The 25,471-nt window shown below is 38.1% G+C and overlaps 1 long non-coding RNA gene and 1 pseudogene across 2 annotated transcripts in view; one reads left to right on the top strand and one right to left on the bottom strand.

Annotated features, from left to right (window-relative positions):
* LOC146394520 (uncharacterized) overlaps positions 1 to 25,471 on the top strand; it is a 319,831-nt gene that overhangs the window by 108,928 nt on the left and 185,432 nt on the right. The window lies entirely within an intron of this gene.
* On the bottom strand, positions 10,839 to 11,414 carry LOC100515291 (density-regulated protein pseudogene; annotated as a pseudogene).

Here is a 25,471-nt window from a genome sequence, read left to right as displayed (position 1 = left end):
TAGCGTGGGTTCGATCCCTGGTCCAGGAACTTCCACATGCTACAGGTGTGGCCAAAAAACAAAATTCAAGCCTTTGCAAGAAATTCTTCAAGTGCAAGACAATTTTACTTACTGATGAATTTTAATAAAGTAAGATGACCATAATTTATTTATATATAAGTCCTTTAACATACCTAGAATTGATTTGTAGGTAGTTTTCTATCAAAATGAGTTCATTCATAAATGAGCACCTTTAATGACATCATGAATCTCTAATTTATGAATTTACTCATTATATATTATGTATCTTTAATGTTAACATATAAATCTTGCTTTTAATTATTTTACTATTTTACATTATGTATTAATCCTAACATTTACAAGTTAGTGTTCTTTCTCTACATTTTCTAGAGGACAGATGAGTACAGATCCATCACTTTCTTCAAACTGGTCATGGTCCCAGGCATGACTCTTAGCGAATTTTTTTCTTTGACTTGGCAAAGATTTATGCATGGTCCACTCTGACCCTGCTATAGGCTGACTATACCAAGAGACACATGTGCTTTGGGCTACCATATTTGAGCTATTCTGTTAACTCCCTTACCAGGCTTTTCTTTTTTTCTTTTCTTTCGTTTTTGTTTTTGTTTTTTTGTTTTTTTTTTTACTTAAACAACAAACTTTTATTTCTCACTGTTCTGGAGGCCTAAAAGTCCAATATCAAGTGTTTTTTATCATTTATTCATACATATTTTTTTTCCTAGTGTACAGCATGGTGACCCAGTTACATTTACATGTATACATTCTTTTATCTCACATTACATTTTCCATCATAAGTGACTAGACAGAGTTCCCAGTGCTACACAGCAGGATCCCATTGCTAATCCATCCCAAAGGCAACATTCTGCTTCTATTTACCCCAAGCTCCCAGTGCCTCCCACTCCCTTCTCCTCCCTCTTGGCAACCACAAGTCTGTTCTCCAAGTCCATGATTTTCTTTTCTGTGGAAAGGTTCCTTTGTGCCATATATTATATTCTAATTGTAGTTGACTTCCTTTGGCATTTTTCCACAGGGAGAGAATGTGCTGGTCTGGCTGACCCGACGCTCCAATCAAGTTAACTATTGTGTTTCTTATTGTAAATTAATAGATGAGCATTCATGTTTACTCTGAAATATCATGGGAGTTGCTTAGTGTGGGCCAACATCCCTAAGTCTGATCAACACTAAAGCACTAAAAATACTGAGCTTCTAGACTTGGATCATGATAAATGCATTAAGGAATTTCCACTGGGTGAGAGCCCTTAGCAGCCTGTTTTCTCTGTTAATATACTTTTATGTCAGAATGTCATTTGTCACTTTTCACATATCTTTGAGATACTATCCATAGATGAGATACAATAGATGGCTTGAGTTCACTCTTATGTAGAAAAAAATCACTATTTCCTAATAATGGATAGTGTTTTTCTTTATATAAAACTGCTCTAAATAGGCTTAATGTATCTTCAATATAACAAACAAGGAAGCAGAGTTAATTGCTTTTCCCCAGGAATGATTTCACAAAAATTCATACTCAATACATTATTTTTTTTTAATTTTCTTTCTGTATTTTTGCACTGGCTGACTTCAGATAAATTTTGAAAGTTTGTCTTGATAAACCTGTGGTAATTATTTGTGCTGAGTCAAAATATAGTGAAGTTTTCCAGAAGTGGGGATAATCCAGGAAGTAAATAGAATAAGAAAACATTTCCCTTTTCAAACCATCACCACTCAAGACTTAGTATTAATACTAGATAGCACTTTGCAGTGCACAAATGCTTGTAACAAATATTGTGCTGGATTTCTCTTAATACAGCCTGACAGATAAAGAGAGCAAATGTTATTTCCATTCTAAGGGCAAAGAAACAGAGGCCCAGATTAGTTCCATGACTTTCCCAAGATCATGTAGCTAGTAAGATCCAGATGGAACTGTCTGTGTTTGTGAAGGAAGAAACCATAGAACAACAACTCAAATGCATTATAAATTGCTGCTATGTTACAATGAGTTAAACTAACATGTAATGAAGTTACTCTTACTGCATATATCTTGAATTATTAACAGAGAAATAGTAAGTGAATTGTCACTAGAATACTTGTTTTTTCTTGTTGTTTTGTTGGATGTGTGGCAATTTTGTGTACTTTTTCATCTAGATCTCCCAGAATTTGTCCCAACAAAGTGGGGATGCTTTGTTACTTTGTCAAAATGGATTCATTAAGGCACAATCAGATGCTTTGGTGCATAAAGTGTGTAACTTTCCAAACATTAATAAGAGTTGGGAATAACACTACTGGTTCTTCTCCCCTCCCCGTAATACACCAATAGGAATTCAGATTAATCCCTTTTCACATGACTCATATCAAAACAGGGGGAAAAGTATGGTGCATTTATAAAGTATAGCATGCACTGTGTTATCCAATATATTTCTGACTGGTAAGAATTTTTGCTTTGACAATCGTCAATGGAAACCAAACCCTTCCCTTACAAGGTTATATGACTGATGAGTAGAAGAATTTACCACAGACCAGCCCTTGGTTGAATACATTTCGAACATTATTTCTCCTCCCTTATGAACAAACCTTCAATTTTGAGCTCCTTAGAGCATGTGCATATCTCAATAATACTTCTGATCCTGCATAGCCCTGTCTTAACACTGGGTCAGACAGAATGTGGAACTTTAGGAATTTTCTAGAAATAATTGCTGCATGGATGACTAGAAGTAACTTTTCTTGAACATGACTAAAGATCACATAAATTTATCCCAAAGTAAATCTTTCCCAATTCACCTTCACATTAGTCATAGCCCCAAAGTTTTTGGACACATAGAACTGACAGAATTAAAATGTGGCAGAAGGCAAATCACAATGGGAAGAAACAGTGACTATAAAAAATAATCCTAATTTGCAAATTTTATAAAACACATGATTATGTGGACACATTGCTCAAGGCCCTTGAAAAAAATCACCAGCAAGTGCAGGGCCTTGAAGTTGGAGACTCTTCAGCTTCATGGAGAATCTGCTTCTACCAGATGCCCATATCTGTTCTTCTTGCACTGTTGATGTGTAATATGACTGTGACTATATTTTTCAGTCCATATTATATTTTCCTTTGATCTAAATGTTTCTTTATATGAACAAATCGGCTCCTCAAGTCCTCAGAATCCAATGATTAAGTAATTACAAATTTTAACATACATGCATTCAGGTGACCTAGGCTCAGAGAGCCCTCCCGGCCTAACGATATCCCAGCCATACCTCATTCCTAAATGTGTTCCAAATGTGTTTCTCTCAATCAAGTGGATCACATGCATGTTGCATTTTAAAAATTTAAAAGTCAGTGAAAATCTATTCCACTACTTCAGAAAAGCCCAAACATTGCCTAACTTTCAACCAGCCTCTAGCCTCTGTCACCAACATTCAACTGAATTACCCTTGCTGACTTTTCTGGTTACCAGGTCTGCAGGCTCTGAGCATACTTCTGCCCAGTCTCAGCCATCTGTTTATTCACCATGGGTCTAAGTATAACACATTGTCTATGTCTTTGGCTTGACGCTCTGGATTGTCTTACTTTTTGGTGCCTCTGACTATGAGAGATTGGCTTAAAACTTGTTTGTCAGGCATGGATCCCATTATACAAAATACCTCTGAGTAGCCAGAGGCCAGCGTAAGGGAGTGGACTGATACCCTGAGAAATTCATGTCCGCTGCTCCCGTCACACTAACTGTTGGTGTGCATGTGTAGTACCGTTTTTGTGTATATATGTGATTTCTTAAATATCTGTTATTTTCACACCTTAAGAGATGGGAAAGAGTAAAGATGTCAGTCATGCTTTTGACAGCTACAGTGAAAAATCTGGTGATGGCTGATAGTGAAAGTGTGCTGGTAGCTATATAGACATACCCTGAAATATTTTAAAAATAGTTGGATCCATAGGAGCTAAGTCTTTTGATTTCCTGACCTTAGACAAGTGAACCAATAGGAAATAAACCCATATTTCTGATGCAGTAGCAGTGAAGGAGACAGGCCAATGAAAATCAATCCCAAAGGAATAAGATTATTTTAGAAGGATTGAGTCCTGTTCAGTGACTAGAAATAATGCAGTGTGTAATCTGCTTTTTCAGATCAAGCTATGAGACTTGTGAAAATTTTTAGAAAATGTAACTCAAGTGGGGGCTCTAAGTTGACAAGACATGGGGAAACAGAATAACATGTACACGGCACCCTCAATAAATAGATCTGTTCCAAGACCCTGAGATTTAGGACTCAGTGTTCATGACTCTCATGGAGAGACTAAAGAATACTGGGGAGTTCCCGGCATGACACAGCGTAAATAAATCCAACTAGGAACCACAAGATTGCAGGTTCAATCCCTGGCCTCGCTCAGTAGGTCAAGGATCTGGTGTTGCCGTGAGCTGTGGTGTACGTCACAGACGCGGCTCGGATTCTGCATTGCTGTGGCTCTGGCGTAGGCTGGCAGCTACAGCTATGGTTGGACCCCTATCCCAGGAAACTCTATATTTTTTTAAAATAAACAGTTTCTAAAACTGAAAAAAAAAAGAATATTGGTATGATATACAACAGTTTTGCTCCTCTCCCCTCTGTACACATCTAATCACATTCTCCATCATATTACTATAACTTTATTCCTGTAACAAAAATAAATTAGCAATAATTCTTCCATGTAAAAATAGAAGACACAGCACTTACCTTTTGACTTAGAACAGGTTAGAGTTTATATTAATCCCATGATGATGGATAAGTTAAATTTTATCTCCACATGGTCTCTGCAATAGGGTGGTCATACTTCTCACACGGAAGCTCACAGCTCCAAGCTGAAAATAGCAGAAACAGCTATAAAGAGATAAAATTTCCTATTTAGCACTTTGGTCTTTCCCATTGTGCCTGCATAAGCTAACAGTTTGTTAGCCAAGAAACCTAGAAATCTAAGTATTTGGAGAAATAACTTATTTATATGCAACAACCAAACTTTCTACATTAACCTTTGAGGTCACAGGCACAACCAAAGCCTCTTAGGCTGGAGTACTCAAAGATACATGTCAAATGAATGTTGAGAGGCATATAGAAAAGGTGGTAATATGAAGAAGAAAGGAAATTGTGTTTCTTGCTCTGGTTATCTATTGTTGCATGACAAATCATTACAAAACTAGTGACTTGCTGTAGTTCCCATTGTGGCGCAGTGGAAACGAATATGCCCAGGAACCATGAGGTTGGGGGTTCAATCCCTGGCCTTGCTCAGTGGGCTAAGGATCTGGCATTGCTGAGAGCTGTGGTATAGGTCACAAACATGGCTCGGATCTGCTATTGCTGTGGCTGTGGTGTAGGCCAGCAGCTGTCGCTCCAATTAGACCCCTAGCCTGGGAACCTCCATATGCCGTGGGTGGGACCCTAAAAAAAAACAAACAAAAAACTAGTGACTTGCTAAAATAGTTTATTATCATCTCTTATAGTTAGGTCAAGAATTTAAGCAGGTCCTTGTGAGACAGTTTTTCTGCTCCATGATTCTACTCAGCCAATCCATGATATTTAGCTGGTCTGGAGGATTAAGATGTCCTCACTCACATGCCTACCAACTTGGCAGGGACCACTGAAAGGTTGGCCTTAGCTTGGCCTCTTTCTCCCCTATGTTGTCTCTGCATGTAGTTGGGTTTCTTACTTGGCCTCTCTGGGCTCCAAGAAGGTAGAAATGGTAGCTGCTAGTCCTCCAAAAGGTTGGGACTGAATGTTTGTGTCACCCACACCCACACACAATTCATATGTTAAAACCACAATCCCTAATGTAATGATATTCCAAAGTGGGTTGTTGAGGAGGTAATTAGGGTTACATTCGGTCATAAAGGCGGGGTCCTTATGATGAAAATAATACCCTTAAAAAGAGGAAGAGACAAAAGAATTCTCTCTCTCTGTCATATGAGAATATAGTGAAAAGGTGGCTGTCTATAGGCAAGGAACAAGGTCCTCCCCAAGAACTGAATCTGCTGACACCTTGATCTGGGAATTCCCAAGCTTCAGAACTGGGAAACAAATTGAGAAACAAAATGTTTGTTGTTTAAGCTATCCAGTGTGCAGCATTTTGTTATAGCAGCCCATACGGGGTGTATTATTACTTCTTTCATATTCTATTGGTCAAAACAGTCATAGGCCAGCCTAGATTTAAGGAGAGTAAATATAGACTCAACTTCTCCTTGGAGATGCAACCAAAAAAAAAAAAAAAAATGTGTTCATCTTTAATTTACAACACCTCTCTTTGTTAGAAATTTCTTAAGCCCTAAAGTTAGCCCTACCACTGGAAGTCATGATGTCAGAAGCCTTTACAAAGTCAGAAATCTTGAGAATAGCATTTTTACCAAATGAGAGCTCTAGCACTGATTATAAAAGCTTAGATGGAGTTTCCATCCTGACTCAGCGGAAACAAATCTGACTAGTATCCATGAGGATGTAGGTTCGATCCCTGGCCTTGCTCAGTGGGTTAAGGATCCGACATTGCCTTGAGCTGTGGTGTAGTTCGCAGACACGGCTCGGATCCCGCGTTGCTGTGTAGGCTGGCAGCTGTAGCTCTGATATGACCCCTAGCCTGGGAACCTCCATATGCTGTAGGTGCAGCCCTAAAAGGAGAAAAAAAACCTCAGTTATACCTAGTTAAACATGAACTGCACCAGACCCAAGCACTTGTAGACAAAGGCATTGTTTTAGTCATCCTAAGGGGAGTTGAACTTCGATAGGGAAAAATGTTTAAATATGCAGCTTTCTCCTAGGAATCTTTAGAGGCCAAGTTTAAATCTTCCTATTTATAAAAATATATGGGAGAAACTGGAAAGGATCCTTGGAAGATCAAATGAAAAGCTTAAAGGATAGGAAATTACTTCTCCAAACAAAAATGAAGGAGTTCAGGCTATTGAGCCATAAAAAAGGAGGCTATCCAAGCTTAATAGATGTCTTCAAATGTAGGAGAGGATATCCTCAGAAAGAAATTAAGCAGCTGGTCTGCTTAGAAAATGCTACGGCAAGAAGAAATGACATAACAAAATAGGTAAAACAGAAGCAGGGTCTTTCTTTCTATTAGAGAATGAAAGAGGTTAAAGTAAAAGAAGCTTTATTTGTTTTTGGTGTTAGTGTATTGTTATTGAACTCTACTGCTTTAAATTTATGGGGAAAATAAGTAGCAAGATGAAAGATGAAGTAGGAAAATCATATAAATGCGAAGTGGCCTATGACATTAGTTTGCTGACAGTCCATTTGGGAAGACTATTAGTGTTTATTAAATTAACAATTAAAAATAACAGAAGGGAGTTCCCATTGTGGCTCAGTGGGTTACAAACCTGACTAGTGTCCATGATGATGGGGGTTTGATCCCTGGCCTGGCTTAGTGGGTTAAGGATCCCACATTGCTGTGAGGTGTGGTGTAGGTCACAGACATGGCTTGGATCCTGTGTTGCTGTGGCTGTGGTGTAGGCTGTGCTGTAGCCTGGGAACCCTAAAAAAAAGAAAAATGTAGTAGAAAAGTTATAGACATATATGAGTCCGCACCTGGGAAGAGTGGCCCCAGACCCGTATTTCTTTCCCCCTTGTGGAGTATCCATTCTTACTTTTGGTTGCTTCAGAGGCCTCCATTGCCTTTCACCATAGGAAGAGTTATGGAAAGGGGGAGAGTGGAGAGAATTTCTCTTCAGTTCTTCACAAATGCTCTCCATTAATTCACCGGACTGCAAAACACCTATGAGTGAGACAGGAACTACAGGGCGAGGGATTGTCAGTCATTCTAGCAGTTATGCAAAGAATTAATGAAATAAAATTCGTATTTTATGGCAAGATGAGAAAAATGTAAACACAATTTTTTCCTTTGCTTTTTGGGGCCACTCTCCTCCCCTCTAGTGTGTATTGTGCATCTGCAGTAACCTGACCTCCTTAGGAGATAACCTTCCTTCTTAATCTCTTAAGGGGCCACAATGCCCTATAGCCCACTACTTGCTTCATACATGTAGACCTAAATTGTGTAAACTGTCAGTAATATGTCATTTTACATATAACCCCTTGTCTCAAAACTTATATAACTGTGCTTTGACCTATAACAGGCAGAACAGTCCCCAGAGCTTACTGAAACACTATCTCCCACGTTATAATCCTTATGTTGGCTAGAATAAAATTTTCCATTTCTTTCTTAGATTGACTATTGATTATTTTTCCATCAACAGAATCAAAAGGAACAAATAGAGATATAAAAAGCCAACAGATATCAGTCCTCTTAACTGAAATTGGTTGTACCTTCACAAATGAAGGAACCTCAAACCTCTCCTCACTCTGTAGTCTTTTCTTAACTCTTAGCACAGCCTTTCCTCTTTCTCAGTTTTTAGATCATAAAAGTGTTGACCTACTTTTCTTGTTACTTCTCTTTTCACCCCTCCCCTATGGGATATCCTTGAATCACCACCCAAAAACTTGTACTTCCATACTCTTTTTAGAGGTAGGGAAGAGACCAAAGCAGATTTTCTATTTCTACTACCAAACTTCTAGAGGTTCAGTAGGAGGTGTGGTGGAAGGGGAGATTCTTTTCCAGTTTCCCCACAGAAATAGCAAGAGCTACAAGTTATTTAGTGATTTCTGTGTACAAAGAACTTTATACATATATTTGACGTTGTGAACCATAAGAAAATTGCCAAATTTTTAGATTCCAAAAAGTTGAATCTTGGAAATTTTCATATGATTTAACCTACAAATATTATCCTATGCTTTAATCCTTTTACTAACTCTCAGAAGAGGTTATTATTAAAGTTTTATACTTAGCACATTTAACAAAACTAAGGTCTTGAGCGTTTTAATAACTTGCTGAATATAACACAGGTAGTAAGAAAAGGAGCCACCATATTAACAGAGTTTTATTCAATTCCAAACCCCATCTACTTATTCTTATTATATTTTGTGTCCTGTTGATACCCATTGGTATTTTAAGTCAAATATGTTTTTATTTTGCATACTTGCGGAAAAGCTTCCTCCTATTTTAAGCATAATTTCTATACTATTGTTTTTTTACACAAGGAGGATTTTAATCCTGCAGTAACATCCACTGCTAGCTATATATGGATTGAAACTGCATTTGCCAAGAACTGTGAACATTAAGAATCTTTACATGAAGTCATATGTGTTGATATAAGCATGTAGACATCTTCCAGCACCAACAGAATACATACGTAACACATACCAAATAGTCTTGATGGATAAACTCACTTCATTAGATAATTTTATTTAATTAAAATCCCAGTTTGTGCAGAATTTCATTTTCTTATTTTATCTTTGTTATACATTCTTTCTAAGAGTTCATTTATTTAAAAAATCTACTCATTCAATATTGTAATTTGCATGGCAGTAAACAATGGGTTCTAAATTTCTTCAAGATATATATAGCAATTTAAAATACCATGAGTCTTCTTTTCAGTTTGTAGCACCTTACTTAAGATGTTTATAAAAACAAAGTTTCAATTCATTTAAGGCATTCATTAAAATTCATTGTCACTGTTTCTCTTGCGAGAAAAAAGTTTCAATTTCTATGTCCCAGAATATATATTGAGCAGTGTTGTATATTACTTTCAATTGGTTCACAGAATTTTACTCACATAAATTTATAGCCAGGACAAGAACTCAGCCTCTCTGAATGGCTGTACACTAAAAACAGTGATGATAATAATGTAAGAAATGGACTTGGGGTGTCTGACCTTCTACTTAACATTATCAAACATGTTTCCAGGTAGTCTTCACAAATATTTTAAATTATATGCAAATATCCTATCATATGACACACCATCATTTCTTTAACCGTTTTCCAATTGTTCATTTAGATCATTTGCAGTTTTTGGTATTATGAGCAGCACTGTGATCAACATCTTCATCCATAGTTTTAAGCAAGACATTGTATCTTTAAGATAATGTCAAAGAAATGGTTTAAACAGTGCTGATGGTTTTAAGGTTTTTGATATACTTTGCCAAATAATCTCCAGAATAGCTTAAACAACTGTTAGCAACAATATGTTAATATGCCCACAAAGTGAAGTTGATTGGTGACAATGAAGCAAATTCAACCACAGATCTATGAGATGCTTAAGCACATCAAATCTATCATACCTGAGAAGTGAGAAGATAGTTATTACTGGTGATGAAGCCAAATTCAAATTATTTAAAATATTACTCAGCTTTTAAAAATTATGCTTTGATTAAATCACGATTATTTTAAAGTAATCAACATAAAAGTTTTCCACAGAAAGTCTACAGTGTTTTCCCAAAAATAAAAAGTTAAAAAGAAAAAGTCACAAAAGACAAAAAAGTTTTATTTAACTAAATTCTATTTCATGCATAAGCATGACGGTCTCCCCAGTTTATTAGACTTTGGCAGTAAAAACAAACAAACAAACAAACAAAAAACAACACCAAAAAAAACTAGCCTTGTACAGAACAGTGAAAATGCCGAGGGTAGGTTCAGTGGGTTAAGAACCTGACTCGTATGCATGAGAATGTGGGTTCAGTCCCTGGCCTTGCTCAGTGGGTTAAGGATCTAGTATTGCTGTGAGCCATGGTGTAGGTTGCAGATGAACCTCGGATTCTGTGATGCTGTGGCTGTGGTATTGGCCGGCAGCTACAGCTCCAATTCGACCCCTAGCCTGGGAACTTCCGTATGCCACACATGTGACCCTAAAAAGAAAAGAAAAAAAAGAAAATGCCAGGGTAAGCATAGTTTCACTGTAGGATAAATATATATATATATGGCCTCTCTCCCTTTGGCCATATCAACAATCAGTTAGATCACCAGAAACATATTTTCAACATCACTTCTTCACTTCTCCAAGGTCTTTGATGCTATCATCATCCACCTCTTGCCATTTTTCCTAAATGATATCAATTATGTCATCTGTAAAGTCTCCCTGAATGATGATTTCATCCTTCCCTGTTACTGAGGCACCACAGGAGAATTTCTGAGCAAAAAGTATTTGTGCTTCTTTAATCAATTTCAAAAGTTGCAAGCCCATACACTCTTGTTACATATTTCTTCTTTGCTCTGAGGATCTTGGCTTTGGTAATCTTCTGTAGTACAGTCTTCTTTTTTGTTTTATTTAACCCCCTCCACCTCTCTTGTTTTTCTTTCTATTCCTCTTTCCTTGCTATTCCTTGAACCTCTCTAATTCCAGCTTCTTGTTTGGGTGAATTTTCTACAGTAAGTTTTGCAAACTCATTTGGAAAATTCTTCTTTAACCATTGTCTATGTTTAGCAACATGAGGCCTATTGGTAATGAACTGACTCTGCAGTAAAGGACTTGAAGTGGGTAATCTGCATCTAACTTAGTATTGCTCTTTGAGTCTCCTCTGATACCATGCCCATCAGATTCAGAAATGTCAGCAGCCATTTCATAAACTCAGGTAGTCAAACAGCCTCCGCCATCTCCGCTCCCACCACTACCAGCAGCTGAGGTAATGCCTACAACTCCTCTTCTTGACCAGAGCCACCCAAAAGCTCCATACTGTTTTTAAATTAGAGAATCTTACCAACATTAAGCATTTAGATTCGAAAGTCTTTCAGAATATAACCTCCTGAAGTTAGACATTCCCTTATCCAAAGGAGTGTGTGGATCCTGCCAAAGGAGTCCCTAAAATAGTAAAGTCAATGAAAGTTAGAGAAAAAAATATTGGCCACAGATACTGAAAATTTAGATTCCTGCCTGATCTGGGATATATGATTATATAATAGAGAAGCATCCTATCTGCTGAGACTCAGATTAAGTTATCAATTCATTAGGTCAAAATACTGTCTATAGGTGACTGAGCTCTGACGTTCAGAAGAGAGCAAAGAGATCAAAGCTACAGGCAACAGAAATGGGCTTCAAAGAGATCCAAGAACAGGCAATGAGCAGAGGCACCTATAAGTATGTCTAGTTCTTAATACAAAAGAAGAACATCTGATTGGGGTTGGTGGTAAAGAAGTGGTTTTAATTGTAGGCAGTATATAGAAGTCCAGTTAGATATATAGGGGATTAGGCAATGACCCCTTCATCTTTGAATCTCTAACAAGTGGCTTGTTCCTAATGGGTGCTTAATACATGGGTGATGAATTAGTTTCTAGGCAGCAAACTGTGACAGCAGCAGTTAAAAATTAACTACCCTGCACATACATTTTAAGTTCCAGAGGCTTGGTGAGATGTGAGAGAGAAGAGATAAGAATTAGAAACTGAGTGCCATCTAGTTCATGTATCTGGTCCTTGCTCCACATGCCTCTTAACTGAACAAAAATGTCATGAAGACAAAGAAAGAGAAAATCTAGCCTCTAGCTATTATAACTGAGTTTCAGTTTAAGTTACAGTGTTGGCTAAAGAGAAAGATTTATAGTGCCAGCACTTAGAACGAATGGCTTATAGTATTTAAAATTATTTACTTAAAGATGAGACTTTGATTCATGTCATGATTTAAGGCCAAGTTATGGTTCTCACAAATTTTGTCGTGGACAGAGGTAAACCAGCTCTGCTGGTTTGAAGCTTTGAAGCTCGATTTTAAGAAAAAGAGTTTTATGGAAAGAAAATCTCTTATATCTGAAAAAAATGAGTAAGATTATTAAATTATTTTAGGTCATTTACTACTCTTTCTTATGACATGAACTTTAGTTTGAAAGAAAGCCTTCTAAATTATACCTGGTTTCATATATATATATATATATATATATATATATATATATATCTCACATATGGTTCATTAAAGTAAATGTTTTTATATATAAAAGCAGGGTTTTCCCCCACAAACAACTATACATCCCTGAGTTCTCTAGATGTCCTATTAATGGAAGAGACAGAAATCAATGGTTTCTGCTGCCAAGGTTGTCATATAGTGCTAGAACAAACAAACTCAGAGACGTGACAACAGAAGAAAAGAATGCAGGACTGATTATTTGACAGTATCCCAATATTTCATACAGTACAGATCCAATTTATTCCTATACTTATTTTTCTTAAGAGAGTAAGTCTTTCAATAAGCTGTAGTCCACTTTTTCTCTCAACTTAGAGGCAGCAGAAAGAATAGGAAGTCATAAGATTTCACTTAACAAGACACTTCTCTTCAGAATTTTTCCAGGATTGAAAAGGACTTTAAAGAAAGTATGTCCCTAAATTACTAGTAGTTAAGTTGTATGGATAGCTGTGTTCCCACAGAGGAAATTTTACCATTCTGTTCTTTAGCAACAATTTTGTTTGGACATTTTAGGATAAGAAATAATCCTGTTATTCTAGTAGCTAAGATGGGCCCATCACCCCATTTCTTCTCTCTCCCTTATTCACTGTGACAAAATCTATACAGGAGAAGAAAAATCAAATAAACTCCCAGATGTCTTGATGTAGCATAGAAGCCCATGGTGTGCACGCGCACGTGTGTGTGTGTATGTTGCTCTCTGTGTGTATGTATTTTTCTGTGTATATGTGTACCTTCAGTTGAGCTAAGATCTTGCCCACTCTTTCTCATGACAAAAATTCACTTTCATTTGCCTTTCATTTCAACTCACTGGAATTCAAAATATTCAAACAACATATAGACACATCTGAAGTTAAAGTGTTGAAAACACAGACCAGTATAAATTACTAAGAATAAGAGACAGACACTAGACCCTGTTTAGCTAATATATAGTCTATTAAAATATAGAGGCCCTTAGGCCATATCAAATGAAATGGCCACTTGTTGAGAAAAAAAAAATATATATATATAGTATGAGAAAGTTATTGCCTAGAAAGCATCATATAAATGTGTATTAAAAGAATTTGTTCTTGATATTCACCTCTAAATAAGCATATTTGAAACTGCTTTGTATTCTCTAAATGGGTAGTGTACCTGCCACTTGGTGTAGGAATTCCAATATGATTTGCCTTTTATAACTAAGTTTCTTTTTCTTTAGCAAAATGGCCTAAATTGATTTAGGGTCTTCAAAGTACATATTGTATTACATTTTATTTCAATCAATTCTACACCAAAGAGTGAATGTCCAAGACATGAAAGATCAGTGCATTTGCAGTATAACAATTGAATACTGAAAGAATCATGTTCTAATATCAAAAGTTCAAGTTATAGAAAGGCCTAGAAAAGAGTGAAAATGTGTCTTTGGTTCTCTCTCAAGGCCAGTGGAATGCTGGGTTAAATTCTGTTTAATTTTCTAATAAGCTTCTTTGGCATGAAATTAAGTCCCTGTTGTAGCAAGAGTTTTCAAATGAGGGAAAATCATTGTAAACAATATATAAATTTAAGAAGAAAGAATGTTAAGCAATAAAAACTACCAGAGTAGTGTATTGTGTATGTATATATATGAGAGTGGCATGTATATATATTATTCTCTCTATGTCTATTGATAGGTAGGTAGGTATATAGTTAGATAGCTACATAGATATGGGGAGAGAGAGAGAGAGTGATTGATTTTGTTTTTCTTTCAAGACCAGGTAAATCTCTCAGGCTATGTAATTTTATGTGTGCCATCAGGAGAAAACCAGTATGTACTTCTATTTCTACAGAATGCTAAATAGGAAGCAAAATATAAATATGTGCAAATAAGTAAATAACTGAAAAGAAGAAATTAACCCCTGCATATGATATCTATCAACTCTTCATATTCATCTCTTAATTATTTGATGTTGGGAGATTATTCAACATTAGCAAAAGCTACTTAATAGTATACAGCAGTTATTAGGAAGGACTATGTTGTATCAAAGCATAACATATATGGTGGACATGATGATGTGATAACCAGATTGCTATGAAAGGAAAAGATTTGATGCCCAGCTTTTGGGAGAGAAGTCAGCAGAGAGCCTCCAGCTGTCCACTCCTCTGGTTTTACATCATTTGTAGAGAATGGCCTTTCTTGAGGTATACCCTTCTGAGGGCAGTTCCCATCTGGTGGCTGGCTCAGATAAGAATATAAAGACCCGAACATTCTGACCTAAAACAGGACACTATGATGAGCAAGTGTTATTCTAGAACTCCCCACCAGGTTAGCCAAGTCTCTCAGACCTGCATCTTAGTTTCCATCCTCTACCTAAAACTCCTCCTTCCTCTATTTCCCTTTGAAGATGTTGATTCCTAATTAAATAGCTTGTACCACAAACTCTTTCTCATAACTGCTTCTCAAAAATTCAGTCAGAAGGAGTTGGCCAGGAGCAATCTGAGAAAGCAGGCAATGAAGTGGTGTTTTGGAGTTAGGTCACTCACCAACTTGCTGTGCAGACTCCTGGTGGCAAGTGGAACATTATGAGCTCCTGCCACAAGATGGCTGTTCAATTGTTAAAACCTTTACTGCTAGTGAATTAGTCGTGTGTACTAGTGGAAGTTAATACCCTAGAAAGTGAAATGTACTAGGTATGTGATAATTATAAAGAAAATATTAGCAAGTTCCTGTAGTGGCTCAGTGGTAATGAGCCTGACTGTTATCCATGAGGACATGGAATCAATCCCTGGCCTCACTCAGTGGGTTAAGGACCCAGCATTGCATGAGCTGCAGTGTAGGTTGCAGACACTGCTCAGATCCCGTATTGCTATGGCTGTGGTGTAGGGCCAGCAACTGTAGCTCCAATTTGACCCCTGGCAAGGGAACGTCCATATTTCTTAGGTGTGACCCTAAAAAGCAAAAAAAAAAAAAAAAAAAAAAGGAAAGAAAATATTAGATAAAAAGATAAAGAAGGAGTTCCCGTCATGACTCAGGGATTAACAAACCCGACTAGCATCCATGAGAATGCGGGATAAATCCCTGGCTTCACTCAGTAGGTTAAGGATCTGGCATTGCTGTGAGCTGTGGTGTAGGTCAAAGACACAGCTGGGATCCCGCATTGCTGTGGCTGTGGTGTAGGCTGGTGGCTACAGCTCCAATTGGACCCCTAGCCTGGGAACCTCCATATGCCGTGGGTGCGGCCCTAAAAGACAAAAATAGAAATAAGAAATAAAAAAAAGGAACACAGAAAATATGTTCAACATCATTATTCATTAGGGAAATGAAAATCAAACCCATAATAAGATACCACTTCACATCCAGTAGGAAGGCTATAACGAAAAAGACATACAATTATAAGTGTTGAATGTAGAGAAACTAGGGCCCTGATATTTTTGCTGATGGAAATGTAAAATGTCCCAGCCTCTCTGGAAAACAGTTTCACAAAAATTTAGTCATAGAGTTATTATATGACCCTGCAGTCCCATTCCTAGGAATATATTTAAGAGAAATAAAACAATATATCTACACAAAAACTTATATAGAAATGTTCAGAGTTCCCTGGTTGCCTAGTAGTTAAGGATTCAGGAATGTCCATGTGCCACGGGTGTAGCCAAGCAAAACAAAACAAAACAGAAATAATGTTCATAACGTCATTACTGATATAGTCCAAAGGGGAAACAACTTAGATGTCTATCAGCTGAATAAACAAAATACAGTGTGTCCATACAGTTAGACATTATTCAAAAATAAAAAGAAATGAAGTACCAATATATGCTAACACATGAATGAACCTTGAAAAAATTATAGGCTAGTCACACAAAACAGCATATTGTATTATTCCATTATATATCAAATGTCCACGGTAGGCAGATTTATAGAAATAGATAGAAATTTAGTTAATGGTTGTTAGGACTGGGAGTAAAGGTTAGGAGGTTGGGGTGATTACTGATGGGTTTCTTTCAGGGATACAAAAAAATATAAAATTAGACCATGGTATTGCTTGCACAACTCTGAATACACTAAACAATATTGAATGTAGACTTAATTAATGGGTGAATGACATGGCATGTGAATTGTATCTCAGTAAAGTTGTTAAAAGATTAAATCCACTCTTGCCTGGAATTATAGAGGTTTCCCTCATGGAAAAAAGAGATAATGGGATTGGATGGTTATAGCTAAATGTTACTGTTGCACTACAAAATGATAACATGCAGCTAAGGGAGAGTAGCAGACAACTGAAAACCAGGTATGAACGTGCACAAACTTCTTTGGTAGGTGATAAAGAAGCAAGAGGTGGATAGCACATAGAGGCCTTGGAAAGACACAGAAGCTCACAATAAATAGGAGATAAACTCTACAAAGATGCAATGCCAACGATGGCCTTAAAATTTCAGAAGTCCTCTAGTCAGGGAATACTGGGACATTCCCTCAAATGTAAAAGGCAAACGGATCTGTTCAGGTTCTAAAAGCAGCATATTCCATACTTAGGAATACTACTCCCACCTAAATATTGTATAGCATGAACAGCTGTCAGCTTTGAACAGGAGTCAGAGAATAAGAGAGCTCTGCAGCGGTGAACTGGTGCAGTGCAAGCAGCCTTTCTGCTTAGGCCATAAGATTTGGCAGAAATCTTTCTATCATGTCGGAAATATTACTAATGGGAAAATTATTAGTTTCTGTGTGGAAATTGTGACAAGATCTAGTAAGAGAATCACAATGCAAGGTCCTTGGGCTCTGGAACAAGGCATTGACATCAGCAACAAATCGTTATGTTCATTTTGAATAAAAAAAAAAAAAAAAACTTCTGGTGCATTACTGGCCTCTGATGGAGATAGAATGATTGCCCACAGGACACTAAGTGACTGTATGGCCAGAATTGTTCATTGTGATTTAAAGCCTGTGAAAGTAATCTATTCATAAGTTTTGTAGATAAAACCAGCAAAAATGCAATGTAAGATGTCAGTGCTACATCCAGGATTGAGCATAAAAGGGGGTAGTGGCCACAAGTAAGCTGCAGGACAGGTAGCCTAGTCCCCAAACTCCCATGATAGCCATCACTGTCAGCATCATTCTCTCAACTCACTCCTATGGATACATGAGAGAAGGCTGTATCACCAGCTGAAGGAGGCGAAAAATGCCCAAGAAAGGTTTATATCTTGACTGGCTTAGTATGTGGGCCCAAATTGAAAAATGGATGGCAGCTAAATTACCACCTCACATAGTAATGACCTTGACAGACAGTGGTAAAGAAAAATAATCTCAGTGAACAGAATTTAAGGCAGTTCAACTGATCATCCTTTTTGTGTAGAAAGAGGAGTATCCCAAGTTTAAAGAATATACAGACTCATGGACAGTGGCAAGTAGTCTGGCCAGATTGTCAGGGGCCTGGAAGGAAAATGAGTAGGAAGTTGGGAAAAAGTTCTGGGATAGAGACATATGAATGTACCTACAAGAGTGGGTATGAAGTGTAAACAGAAGATCTCTGAATCACATGTTATCATTTAACAGTAATCATCCACCATGGTAGAATCACTAAATAGCAATGTAGGCAATGACCTAGCCAGGCCTTGTCATCAGTCATCCCAGTGCTGAAACAATGTAGCCAAGGTAACAGAGGTGGAGGTTGTACATTTTCCCAACAACATGCACTCTCACTGACTAAAACTGACCTTGCTACTGCAAGCAATGATTTCCCATTCTGGCAGCAACAGACCTTTTGGTATCTTGACCCCTTCTAGCCCCTTCTAGGCTCCTGGGCCCTTCTAGCCTGGAAAATTTAGTGGCTCCTTTTCATAGGAATTGACACTCTGAGTATCATTTTGCCTTTACTAACTGCAGGGCCTCAGCCAGCACCATTGTCCAAGGGTTTATATAGTGTTTGATCTCCCACTATGTGATTCCACATAACATAGTAGCAGACCAGGGATCTATTTTTATAGCAAAGATGATGTGGGAATGGTCCCTTGATCCACAGTCATATTTTGACTTAGAATCTGTGCCTGGATAGTGTGGGAACAAGCTGCTGGAGGCATAGCTTGAAGCACCAGGTCGGAAGCAATACTTCATCCCCCAGGATTTTGTATACATCCTTAATTAACAACCTTTATATGACACTATGTTCCCAGTAGATAGAATACTAGAGGAGTTTCCATTCTCTTCCCATCATTTGCAGTGACTTACTGGGGTCCTTTGTGCTCCCCATTTCTGCAATTCTGGGGTCTATATGGTTAAATATTCTGTTCTCAAAAGAGGGTACCATTTCCCCCAAAGACACAGAAGAGTGCCATTGAATTATAAACTCCACAAGAAAAGGAGTCATTGTTTTAGCAGGAATAACTCTAATCAAGAGGAAAAAGTAGGGCTGCTTACACATTGGTGGAGCAGAAGAATGTGTGTGGAATCAAATGGCCCACTTGAGTGCATCTTGGTATCCCTTTGCCCAATTGTGGGTGTAAAGAAACAGGTATGGCCACCATCTTATGAGAAGGGCAGAATGACAAGGTACTCAGGGACCTCAGGGGTGAGAATCTAGGTCATGTCACCAGCTAAGCCACTGAGGCCAGTGTATGTGGTAGCTTATGGTATCTTGTGTAGAGTGAAAACGGAGGAGGGAGATTAATAGAGGAACTGCAGCACCAAGGACTATAGTTTATCTCACTAACTTCCTTCTTCTAAATGTCCCCTTGGAAAGAGATTTCCAGTGGCATTTGTAGGCTATTCCCCAAACATGCAAATATACATGGATCTATGAGACATGGGGTGTGGACTGTGGCAGACATGGAGATGCACCACCCAGATTCATTTTCAAAGAAAGACTTTCTGCTCAGCTGTGGGGAGTGTTTGCAACCTCCAACTGTCAGCCTCTCTTGGCCTCTCATCTGCAGAGAATTCCCTTCTCAGAGGCCACATTCTCCCCAGAATAGCCTACATCTCTTACTAAGTAAAGCTGGAATATAAAGGTCCAGCCACAGCAAACCAAGATGAGACATTATGAAAGGCATTACTCACTCCAGAGCTTCCTGCATCACAGTTCAATTGCTTCCTTTCCTCTCCTCTAAAATGTCTTGTCTCCAAACTCTGTGGAGAATTCTCCTGCAGATTCAAGCTGGGACAACAAATTTAATAGCAACTTTTATTCAGATTCAGACACTTGCAGTAGTAATACATACCATTATGTTCCTTTCAGTTGGTGAAATACTCTCCTAGAATATGAAGATGTCATTATTACTTAGTCTAAATTAATCTTTTTTTTTTAATTTTCCCACTGTACAGCAAGGGGGTCAGATTATCCTTAGATGTATACATTGCAGTTACAGTTTTTTCCCCCACCCTTTCTTCTGTTGCGACATGAGTATCTAGACATAGTTCTCAATGCTATTCAGCAGGATCTCCTTGTAAATCTATTCTAGGTTGTGTCTGATAAGCCCAAGCTCCCGATCCCTCCCACTCCCTCCCCCTCCCATCAGGCAACCACAAGTCTCTTCTCCAAGTCCATGAAATGAGCCAGAAAGACAAAGACAAATACCATATGATATCACTTATAACTGGAATCTAATATCTAGCACAAATGAACATCTCCTCAGAAAAGAAAATCATGGACTTAAATTAATCTTTAAATGCATTTTTAATAATGATATTACCAAAGCTAAACATTCAATTTGCACATTTTTTCTGTCTTTGCAATACCAGGAATCTGGACACTGAGAACTGTTCAATAACAAAATAATCTAACCAAAATATCTATACTGTCTTGACCATTCAAGTTGATAGAAGTAGCTTTGGTACAAAAAAAGTTATGCTTGAGTTTTTTTTTTTTTTTTACTGTTTTTGTTCTTTTCTACACCTTTGAAATGAATACTTAAAAATATTTCAAAATGACTTGCATAATTCAAACAGAAAGATTTACATTTCGATTTCTTGATTCTTAATTTTTCCTTTACTACTGATTTGAATGCTTGATAATATTTTAAGCCATTTACCAAATGAAAAATAACACTAAATTAATGTATTTGTGTGTTATTTAGGTCAGAGTACTTACAGATGTAAGACAAAGTTAATATTGGTGTTTAAATTATCCATATTCCTTTTCTCACCAAAGTTCATCAAGCACTCCTTTTAAATGATGCATTTGGCAGATGAAAAGCACAGATGACCTGTCCCACAGCACATTCCTAATGGCTGCATCTGGAGCTCATGTTATTTTCCTGGATGCATTAGCATTCGACTGTGTGATAAATATCAACTGCCTGGGATTTCTAAGCTTTATAAACTTGCTTGGGTGATTTTGCACTTCTAGTCTTCAGCTTTTTATCATGTTCTTATGGCACTTCAGTCAGAATTCTTCCTCTAAGTAAAATGTTATGATAGAGAAAGGGATGTTTCATCATATCACAGCCTGCATTTTCAACTTTTCTGCATGAGTGAGAATGATAATTTGGAAATAATCCACAAACAACTAGACCATTTTTCAGAATCAGGAATGGTGGTTGGCATAATAACCAAACATTTGTATCAATAATCAGATGTTTAGTTTGCAAAGTCATTCATTTACCATCACTATTAATATAAAAATAAAATAGCTTGCATTTATATTGCACATCGCACTTAACAAAATGCTTATACATACATCATATTAGTTGATCTTCAGAAACGACATGAGATTTGGTGGGGTTTTAGTACCTGTTTTATCGAAAGAATTGCTAGGGCTCAGAGAAACTATGATTAAAACAGGAGAATTTACTATAAATAACTATTAAGCTCGGATAAAAGAGTAACTATAGGATGTAAGAGCACTCTCTATATAGTGCCCTGTGGCTGAAGAGAGAGTCCCCAAAGAGGTCCCAACTTGGAAGGGGACCTCCTTCCCCAAGGCAGTCATGCCTAATTCATTGGAGAAGATGGAGTTGCAGCTCACTGGATAACAAAAAAAAAAAAAAAAAAAAAAAATCACTGGTTTCTTTAAGCGGAGCTGGGCCCATAGTTACCGGTCAAGCAGACAAGCATCATCTAGTGGGTTGGTGGATGAATGTGCAGAAAAGTGTGGACATCAGTGCTGAACAAAGGGTGGAAACATACAGTGTTAGTGTTGGGAGGGCCAAGGAAGGTGATCAACAGGCAGAGCCAGAGCTGTGAGGTCACCAAGGAACCACCATATTCTTGGCCCTGGCTGGGGCAGAATCCTCAAACTCACACCTTTGACCAGTGGTACAACCAGAGGAATCAGTAGAAATTTCTTCCTCCTGCAGTGTCACAACAGCGACCTCTAGTGAGAGAGTTTAATATTGTGTTCACCACGAAGGAGGAATGCTTAAAGATTTCTGTCCGTTATTGCAGGCAGAGTAGGTATTGAAGGGTGAATTTGGAGCTGACATATAATAAATTAACACATTCAAGACCTTTGGTAAGGCAATGTTTTTTTGGCAGATGATAGTTCTTGTAAAGGGACTTGCATATCTAACACTTCCAGCCCTTGGAGAAATGAGTGTCTCTGTCCTGAAAGGAAAATCTGGGTGGCTAACCACAGTAACCATTATAATATTAATCTATAATCAGTGCCAAGAAGCTGTCTGAACTGTGATATATATATAGATATCCATCCCCTTTTATTAAGATAAATTAATGGGCCTTTAATTATTGCCCTCAGTGTTGTTTCCTCAAGCTTTCTTTTTATTCATCAGAGTGTCCATTATAATCTGTTGCCTGGATATAGAATATATTAAACTTGAATAATAATATTAATAATTATCAAACCAAATATTCTTTTTTTCCCTGGAAATCCTTAAATTTCATAATAAATGTTCACCAACATTTCCTTCCTTAAAGTTATCCTTCCTACAGAAGGCTTGGTATAGCTACTGTGCTTCTATAGACCATTACTTTCAACTTATTGGCATCAATGGCAGTTAGCCAAATATCATCATGAAGATATTTTCAAGATGCTTGTGATCAATAATCTTTTTTCACAAACTGAAAAAGGAATCAATGCATATGGCTTGTGTATTATTATTTCCCTGCTTCATCTACTTTTCAGATTAAGGGAAAATTTCCCCCCCCACACACACACCAAAAGAATGAGTATTTCAGAATTTGAAGGGGATAAAATAGAGGCATAGTTCTCTTATATACTAATTAATTCAATTTCCACCAAATGATGCTGCCTCCCACTGGCTCAATAATAAAATCAATTATCTGTGTTCACTCCTGAAACTTTCTCTGCAGTTGCCCAGAGGATTAAGGATGTGTTCCATACTGCAAACATTGAGTTACAGCCTTGCATTTTGCTTCTGTTCTGGATCTCTTTTAGTGTAACCACATATATAGTATATGTCTTTCTCTCTTTTATTTGTATATTCTTCTCTGGCTAAAATTCTTAATGCTTCTACACCAATTTGAAGACAGAGTCCAAATATGCAGGCATAAAATAATAAAAACTCTTTTAGTTAGGGTAACTTTGCCAGTTTTAGCTCCTCAGGAAACACTCTTCCTTTCAATGACTGACAGACTCTGAATATTCTCTCACTCCTTTAGGTCTATGAGTTATGGCTTCTCTTTGTAATGACTTTCTCCACCTGAAATTTTCATACACGTATGCAATGATAATCTTCATTACTAGGTCCTTTATGAAGTTTGTGCCAATCTCCCCTTACTTACTCCTTACTCCCTACTGTTCCCATGGCATTTAGTATTTGTTGTAAGGCTGGTTTAGTGTTGCTGAATTCTCTCAGCTTTTGCTTATCTGTGAAGTTTTTGATTTCTTCTTCAAATCTGAATGAGAGCCTTGCTGGGTAAAGTAGTCTTGGTTGGAGGTTTTTTCCTTTCATCACGTTAAGTATATCATGCCACTCCCTTCTGGCCTGCAGAGTTTCTGCTGAAAAATCTGCCTATAATCTTATTGGGGTTCCCTTGTATGTTACTTGTTTCTTTTCCCTAGCTGCTTTCAAGATTTTCTCTTTGTCTTTAATTTTGGTTAGTTGGATTAATATGTGTCTCAGGGTGTTCCTCCTTGGGTTTATTTTATATGGTACTCGTTGTGCTTCCTGGACTTGAGTGAGTGGTTCCTTTCCCATGTTAGGGAAGTTTTTAGCTATCATCTCTTGGAATATTTTTTCTGTCCCCTTCTCTCTCTCTTCTCCTTCTGGCACCCCTCTAATACGGATGTTGATGCATTTAATGTTGTCCCAGAGTTCTCTGGGACTCTCTTCATTTGTTTTCAATCTTTTTTCTCTTTTCTGTTCTGCATCCATAATTTCTACTCATCTGTCCTCCACCTCGCTTATTTGTTCTTCTGCCTCCTGTATTCTGCTGTTAGCTGCTTCTAGTGAATTTTTTATTTCAGTTATTGTACTTTGCATCTCTGCTTGTTTCAGTTTTATATCTTCTATTTCTTTGCTTGGTGTTTCCTGTAAGTTATCCATCTTTGCCTCCAGTTTATTTCCAGTGTCTTGCATCATCTTCAGCATCAACAGTCTAAAGTCTTTTTCCTGGAGGCTGAGAATCTCATTGCTTAGCTGATTTTCTGGGGTTTTTCCTTTCTCCCTCATCTGAGTTATAGCTCTCTGCCTTTTCATTTTTATAGGTTTTTGGTGTGGTGTCCTTTTTGCAGACTGTAGAGTTGTAGCCTCTCTCACTTCTGGTGTCTGCCCCCCTTGTGGCTGAAGTCGGTATGGGGGGGGGCTTGCTGTAGGCTTCGTGATGGGAGGGACTGGTACCTGCCTACTGGTAGGTGGAGCTGATTCTAATCCCTCTGGTGGGTGGGGCTTAGTCTCTGGATGCGATTAGAGGCAACTGTGTGCCTGAGGGATCTTTAGGTAGCCTGTTTACTTAGGGGTGGGGCTGTGATCCCACCTGGATTGTTGTTTGGCCTTGGGCTTCTCAGTGCTGACTGATGGGTGGGGCCAGATTTTCCCAAAGTGGCCACCTCCAGGGAAAGGCACGCTGCTGAATATTCCCAAGAGCTTTGCTTTCAATGTCCTTCCCTCACAACAAGCCATATTCACCCCTGTTTTCCCAGGATGTCCTCCAAAAACTGCAGTCAGCTTTGACCCAGATTCCTATGGAGACTTTACTTGCCCTGGGACCCAGTGCATGTGAACGTCTGTGTGTGCCTTTTAAGAATAGAGTCTCCCAGAGTTCCTGTCGTGGCTCACTGGTTAACAAATCCGACTAGGAACCATGAGGTTGCGGGTTTGATCCCTGGCCTTGCTCAGTGGGTTCAGGATCCAGCGTTGCCCTGAGCTGTGGTGTAGGTTGCAGACGTGGCTCGGATCCTGCATTGCTGTGGCTCTGGTGTAGGCAGGTGGCTACAGCTCCAAATAGACCCCCTAGCCTGGGAACCTCCATATGCCATGGAAGCAGCCCTAGAAATGGCAAAAAGACAAAAAAAAAAAAAAATAGGGTCTCCATTTCCCCCAGTCCTATGGAGCTCCTGTGTACAAGCCCCACTGGCCTTCAATGCCAGATGCTCCAGGGGCTCTTTCTCCCAGCTCCAGATCCCCACACATGGGAGTTTGATGTGGGGCTCAGAATTCTCACTCCTGTAGGTGAGTCTCTGTGAACCAGTTATATTCTGGTCTGTGGGGCTTCCCACCAGGAGGTATCGGGTTGTTTATATCACGCAGTCGCCCCTCCTACCTCTTGCTGTGGCCTCCTCTTTGTCTTCTGGAGTAAGATGTATTTTTTAAGGTTTCCGGTCCATTTGTTTGAAGATTGCTCAGCCTTTAGTTGTGAATTTGTTGTTTT

The sequence above is a fragment of the Sus scrofa genome, chromosome X (genome assembly GCF_054392235.1).
Source record: "Sus scrofa isolate SSC_HxYL_T2T_F1_AM1 chromosome X, Sscrofa_HxYL_maternal_Yorkshire_Landrace_v2.0, whole genome shotgun sequence".
Lineage (NCBI taxonomy): Eukaryota > Metazoa > Chordata > Mammalia > Artiodactyla > Suidae > Sus > Sus scrofa.
Note: the sequence above shows the minus strand (reverse complement) of the source record. Positions and strands in the feature narration are given on the sequence as shown.